Here is a 6,506-nt window from a genome sequence, read left to right as displayed (position 1 = left end):
CAAAGAAAACCAACTTGCATTTTTGCTTCTAGGTTTCTACCTGGCATGCTGTTGTGATTCTTTAAACTCCCTTCCTTAAAATCCTTGCATGGCTGTGTCAGTTAATCCCAAACTATTAGATCATGGTCCTACCCAAACCTAACCAAGCCCCCTTTCCCCATGCAAAGGTCTGCCCTAGACCAGTTTCCAAAACCTGAGTAAATATCCAGACTCCACCCTTTGCCCTCTGACAGGTTACTAAGACTCTGTCAAGGTAAAGCTCTTCCTTACTGTGCAAGCAATAAACAGAATGTTTGACGTTAATTCAGGAAGCCAGTATTTAACATTATTGATCGTGTATATTTCCTCTTCTGAGTTATTTTAGTAATCTTTGCCCATTCATTTTTAATGTCTGTTTTGGCTTTGATTTATAGTTTAAAAACATTTTTGAGCTATTCTTTGCTCTATACGATATCAATATTTTCTCACTTTCCTTTTAATTTTTGGTATTTTTTGTTGCACAGAAAATTTAAGTTTTCAATTGTTTAAAGTTATTATACATTCCTTAAAAAAAACAAAACAAAACAAAAGCTTCTGGTGCCATACTGCCTGGGTTCAAATCTCTACTGCTTAACTAGCTGAAGACCCTTGTTTGTCACTTAAGTCTCTGGGAACCTGGTTTCCTCATCTGTCTCCCCACAGGAATGTAAGTTCCACAGAGGAGGCATTTTTGACTGTTTTGTTAACTGCTGTAGCCCCAGCTCTGGGAACAGTGCCTGATACATAGTGCTCAGTAAATATTTATTAAATGAATGAATCTACAAAGCCAGAACAATAATCTTATTTACCTCATAAGGCTGTTATAAGAATGAACTAATCCTTGTAAATTTTAGTCTAGAACAATGTCTGGCGCACAGTAAGAGCACAAGAAATGTTAGCTCCCCCAACCCCCAACCCCAGAATCCTGCCTCTTTGTGAAGTCTTACCTGAATACCCCTCCCCCACCTTCCATTCTCCCTTTTCCACTCCCACCAGATTTGCCCACTGTCCCCGCCTTAGCAACACCCGCTTGTCACTTGAAATTGTTAACCTATGGGCAGCTGTAAGCCCCTCTGAGAATCCAAGGAGAGCTATGAACACTCTCCCCAGAAAAATGCACCTGTGCACATACACACCTGTACAATTTCAAGGAGCTCATAGGACCCTGACACTAAACCTCCTTTTTAGATTCCTGAATTAAGTAGCCCTTAATGTCAAAACTCCTTATTGCTTTGTAGCAGCGAACCTCAACAGGTCACAGGAAATTTCTCAGAGCAGATCTTAACTGCAAGGATCAAAGTCCAAACTGGGTGTCAAGATCTGAGCTCCTCTGAGTTGCAAATTTCTCTCTCCCTTTGAGGAAAGGACGAGGATTGTTCCTTCCTGACGGCCCCTTCAGAGCTGACCCTTCACCCTGACCTGACAGGGAAGGGCGCTGTGGAGGACGAGGGCTGGAGGAAGGGGGCTCTAAATGGAAACAGGAGGCCCCAGTAGATTCTAAGACCATCCGTAAACTTAGGCAACCCTGTTTATTTATTTCAGTCTCCCAGTTGGTAATCAATAAACCCTTACCACCATAATGACCCGAGTTCCTGTCTTCTGCAGCAGGAAAGAGGGGGTAAAATGGGAGACTGTCCCACTGCCTTTTCAGGAAAAGAGGAAGACTGGCCAGTATGCAGGTGAAGAGCCCTGGACCTGGGGACTAGCCAAGCGACTTCCTGTAAGTTTTGTAACCTTCCTAAGCCTATGTTTTGCGCTAAGAAGAACAGGAACAGCAGAATGAACCTCATACTTTTGTTGTGAGGTAACTAAATTGACTACACACTGTTTTGCACCTGGAAGCACCCAATAATTATTAGCTGTTATTTATTACCATGAAATAGCAACTCGAAGGAAGGGCGTTGCCTGCTTACCAACTCGGTGGGCCTGGAGTCGGCCCAGGGGAAGGAGGGCAGCGTGTAGGGAACTGGCCTGGGGCCGAGCCTGTGCCACTGCCCGGCCTCCCCACCAGCCACAGGCCCGTCAGCTTCTGTACTGTTGCCCTCCTTCTAGCTACACGGCCCCTTGCCTTTTCCCTGTCCTGGAACTCCCCGGACAGAGGTGCGCAGATCCTCAAGGGGTTCACCACCTCCCCCTCCCTCTAGCCGCGGCGTAAGACTCCCTCATCTACGGATGTTTCTGTCACAGAGTCAGAGATTATTGGACTCCGAGAACCTGAAAGATGGGTCCAGCCCTTTCCTTCTTTATTCTGATTAGAAACAGTCCAGAGGTGACGTGATTTGCCCAAAGTCGGCAACTTCCTGGAATTAGAAACCAATCGGAAGACTTCCATGTGGGTGTTCTTTCTGCTATTATCAGGTTACCTCTGAGCCTTAGGATCTGCTTTTGAAAAGGAATGAAGAGGTCGTCTAGGGAGAGCCACTGGAGGAAAAAATATTCGGATTTGGTAACTGCTTATGGCAGGGGATGAGAGAGTGAGGGGTGATACAGTGTGTACCCTGCTTCCCCTCAAAAAGCACAATGTGAACGATCTTAGACTTGTTTTACGAGATTAGGAATTTTAGTGAGTGCATCTTCCGGCGGGGGCGGCTAGGAACTTTCCTGTTTTGTTTACCCAGGCAAGTGCCTAATGCAAAGTAGGTACCTAATAAACATTTGCCACCTGGACGACCGCAAGGCTGGATGCGCCCCATGCACCATAGAGATGCAGGAGGATTTGTGGAAATAGCCCCACCTGGGAGGCACGTAAGTCCTTTCCAGTTTTTCTCAATTATGGCTTTGCCGTGCATATTCTTTGTTCCTAAATCCTTGACTGCATCTCTTGATTATTTCCTTAGGATATTTTCCTAAAAGTGGGATTACTGTGAAGAGTACGCCCACATTTACCCTTCAGTACAGTACAGAAGGCTCTCGATTCTGAACCCCTCCAGCGATGCAAGAATGAGTCAGCTTCCCAGCACGCTGGCTCAAACTGGGTATTATCAAACTTCATTTTAATTTTTTTTGCCATCTTGATAGAACAAGAATAATATTTTATTTGCATTTCTTTGTGGACTAATAAGTTTGGGATTCAACTAATTTTAAAGAAACATTCTAAGGAGCCCAGAGAAATCCTGTGTGGGGTAGGAGACCAGTGAAACTAGGCACATTCTGCCCAGTGAGGGTAAACCTAAGGGCACCTATTGTTTGGAGCAATTTGACCTGAACATGTAAACATCTGAGCCTTTCTAGAGAGGCTTCCACTGAACCAGGGAGGGGGAGCTGTGATTTCCTAGCCTCCCTCTGTTTGTTACTTTCATTTCCTGATGAGGAGTTAATGGTATAAAACAAATGAAAAACCAGTGTAAGGTTTTTTCATTAAGGACAGCAAGAGAAAGTAGAAATGGGAAAACTATTTCAACTTAAAGTCCTGGAGAAAAGGGAGGGATGAGCGGTGAACTTTGAAATATATTTCCAGAGGAAGGGAGGTAAGTCCCTGGGGGTCTGCTGCCAGCCTGGAGGGGCCCGAGGGGGACTCTGGAGACTTTGTATGTGACAGGCTGCTGTTTGGTTGTGGAGCTTACAAGGCCAGGGGTCCCCGAGGACCCGGAAAGGGCTTTTAATGGACTTCTGAGGCTCCCAGGTAAACTGCCAAGGGGCAAAGGAAAGCGGTAAGGACGTGGAGGCCGGGGTGCAGCCCAGGCTGGTCCAGGAGTGCTGAGAAGAGAGCTTCGGGGTTTTCCCAGAGAAGAGGCAACTGTGAGCTGGGGGGCTTTTCTTGGTTTATGAAACCATGAGGACTTCCCACTCAGTCAGAGCCAGGAACTGGTCCCCAGCTCTTCAGATATCCACTGGGTTCTTTTACAAACCACACCAAGGAGGATAACTATTTTAGAAATGTTTACAGACAGTTTTATTTACTAGCCTAGCTCTCATTTACTCTCAACTAAATTTATAGTCCTAATTGCCGTCATTAGCATTTTCTTGATAATAAACATACAAGATGTGTTTTTGAGTTGTTGTTTTTTAACTTCGTGGGGGAGTTTATTTTCTTGATTGCTTTAAATTTCCTATTAAAGCCTTAAATTTAACAATCAGCCTCTCACAGCTCAGCAAACTATGAATTTTTCTGTCACTTTAATTCTTCTGAAAGGGCTTAAGCCAAATATCAAGCAGTAGTTCTTAGAGGTTTAAATAAGTGATTTCAAAGCCTGTCACACTTCAAAAATCACTTGGCTGCTTTAAAAAAAATGTCAGTTGCCCCTGCCTCCATTTTGGGAGACTAATTTTATAGGGTTGGGACATACCCTGGAACTGGTATTTTTGAAAAGCCTCCTGGGTGATTTTTTCAAGTTGCCGCTACAAAGACCAACTTTGGGGAACTGATGTCTAAATGCTTATCTATTTTGTTTGTCTTTTAATGGAATTTGGGAATGGCAGCTTTAACTTCTAAAATATTAAATAATACTTCGTATTTCTGGAAAACATTCCTTTTCACCTCTCTCCCCACCTGCCCCAGGCTTCAGCTCACTGGGCTCTGCAGTCCTTACTTGACACTCTTATACCCCGTGTTCTTTCTGGTTCCCGTGACTGCTGGTTTTCCTCCCTGGCAGCATATTTTGGGCTTTCTTTCGTGCATGACAATTGGCCTCTCTTCTTGTACTGTCTTTCAAAGCACTGTTGCTGCTCAGGGTGTCCCGGAACCTCTGGTGGCCGTATTATCCACTCTCACGATCGGCACCTGGGTGCTTACTGTTCTCTAATCTGCATCTCTCACTATTTCTGTGGGAAGCTCTGCAGATGCCCTCATTTCAACTGCCTACAGAGCGTCTACTCTCGGGTGTCCCACGAAGCACCTCAGACCCACTGTTTCTCAAATATTGAGTTCCTAGCCATGTTTGTCCTCTGTGTTTCATATCTCAGAGAAAGGCTCTCCCAAGTTATTCAAGCCAGAAGGTTGGGGATACCAGAGACCCTGCTGAACTTGTGTTCTAGAAGGTGGCGACCGTCAGTCCAACTCCTTCGTATCTCTAGACTCCTTCAGTCACTACATTAGTTCAAAATCCCCCAATGGCCTTCCTCTTTCTCTCTTACTCCCTCCAATCCGTTCTCCCCACAGCACCGTCATCTTTCTAAGGTCAGATCTTAAATTTTAGCCTCCAGCTTGAAGGTCTCCCTCCCTCCAGGGTAAAGTCCACCTTCACAAATCTGGGTTAAAAGGTCTTACGCCCTCTGGGCCCTGCTGGTCTCTCTAGCACACGTCTCCACCCACGGGAGCCGCTCTCCGCACAGCCACAGAGTTACAGCCGCAGCCCAACCCGCCAGACACTCCCTCCCGCCCCTCCCCTTGTGCTCAGCCAACTCCTCACTCTTCAGGTCTCAGCTTGGACACTCTGACAGGCAGCCTTTAAGATGGCCCCGCTGATCCCCGCCTCCTGGTATTCATGCCCTTGAGTGTGTTTCCTGATGTGATTCTGGAGAACAGAGTATGGCGGGAGTGACATCAGCTCCGCAAAGACTGTGGCTCCTTTCTGGGGGCCCTCCCCCCCACTCACCTGCTCTGCAGGAAGCCAGCTGCCCTGTTGCGAACACCCTGGGATGGGGCCACGTGACCAGGAACAGAGGGGAGGCCTCCAGCCAGCAGCCTGTGAGGAACTGACTCCTGTCAGCAACTGCAGGAGCGAGCTCAGAACCAGGTCCGACACCAGTTGAGCGTTCAGACAGGAGGGCAGCCTCGGCTAATGGCAAAACTGCCACCCCACGAAAGCCCTTCAGCCTGGAGGCCCCCGGCTAAGCCACACCTTGATTTCTGACCCAAAGAAACTGTGAGTTAATCACCGTCTGTTGGTTTAAGCAGCTCCACCTTTTTGTTAATTTGTTACGCAGAAATAGATAACCAGTACCACCTCTGGACCCCTGCCCCTCCTCCACACCAACTTCAGGGTCCTCCTGACTTCCGATTTCCACCAGTCATGCTCAGTACTTAGCCCTTAGTAGTAGAATTAGGGATTTGTCCAGATCTCCGCCCCCAGACTGCAGGCTCTTTGGGGAAAAGAAAGAAAAAGCCCAGGGACTTCCCTGGTGGCGCAGTGGTTAAGAATCCACCTGCCAATGCAGGGGACGCGGGTTCGAGCCCTGGTCCGGGAAGATCCCACATGCCGCGGAGCAACTAGGCCCGTGAGCCACAACTACTGAGCCTGTGTGCCACAACTACTGAAGCCCCTGTGCCTGGTGCCCGTGCTCCGCAACAAGAGAAGCCACCGCAATGAGAAGCCGGCGCACCGCAACGAAGAGTAGCCCCCCGCTTACCGCAACTAGAGAAAGCCCGGGCGCAGTAAGGAAGACCCAACGCAGCCAAAAATAAATAAATAAATAAAGTTATTAAAAAAAGAAAGAAGAAGTCCCTTTCATCTTCTCAAGACTGAATCCCACCCTGCTCTGGCCGCACCTTTGCACACCTACAGTATGACAGCAGTCGCCCCCAAGCAGAGCTGCAGCTCCAGGAAGAG

General features: G+C 47.4%; 1 long non-coding RNA gene across 1 annotated transcript; it reads left to right on the top strand.

Annotated features, from left to right (window-relative positions):
* The first annotated feature begins 2,671 nt into the window (after positions 1-2,671).
* On the top strand, positions 2,672-3,060 carry LOC309609995. Its single transcript, XR_014233683.1, has 2 exons — positions 2,672-2,763; positions 2,856-3,060. It is a non-coding gene; the product is annotated as an uncharacterized lncRNA (long non-coding RNA).
* The last annotated feature ends 3,446 nt before the right edge of the window (positions 3,061-6,506 follow it).

This window comes from Balaenoptera borealis, assembly GCF_965194805.1.
Source record: "Balaenoptera borealis genome assembly, chromosome: 13".
NCBI classification, from domain to species: domain Eukaryota; kingdom Metazoa; phylum Chordata; class Mammalia; order Artiodactyla; family Balaenopteridae; genus Balaenoptera; species Balaenoptera borealis.
This window is presented reverse-complemented; position numbering and strand designations above follow the sequence as displayed.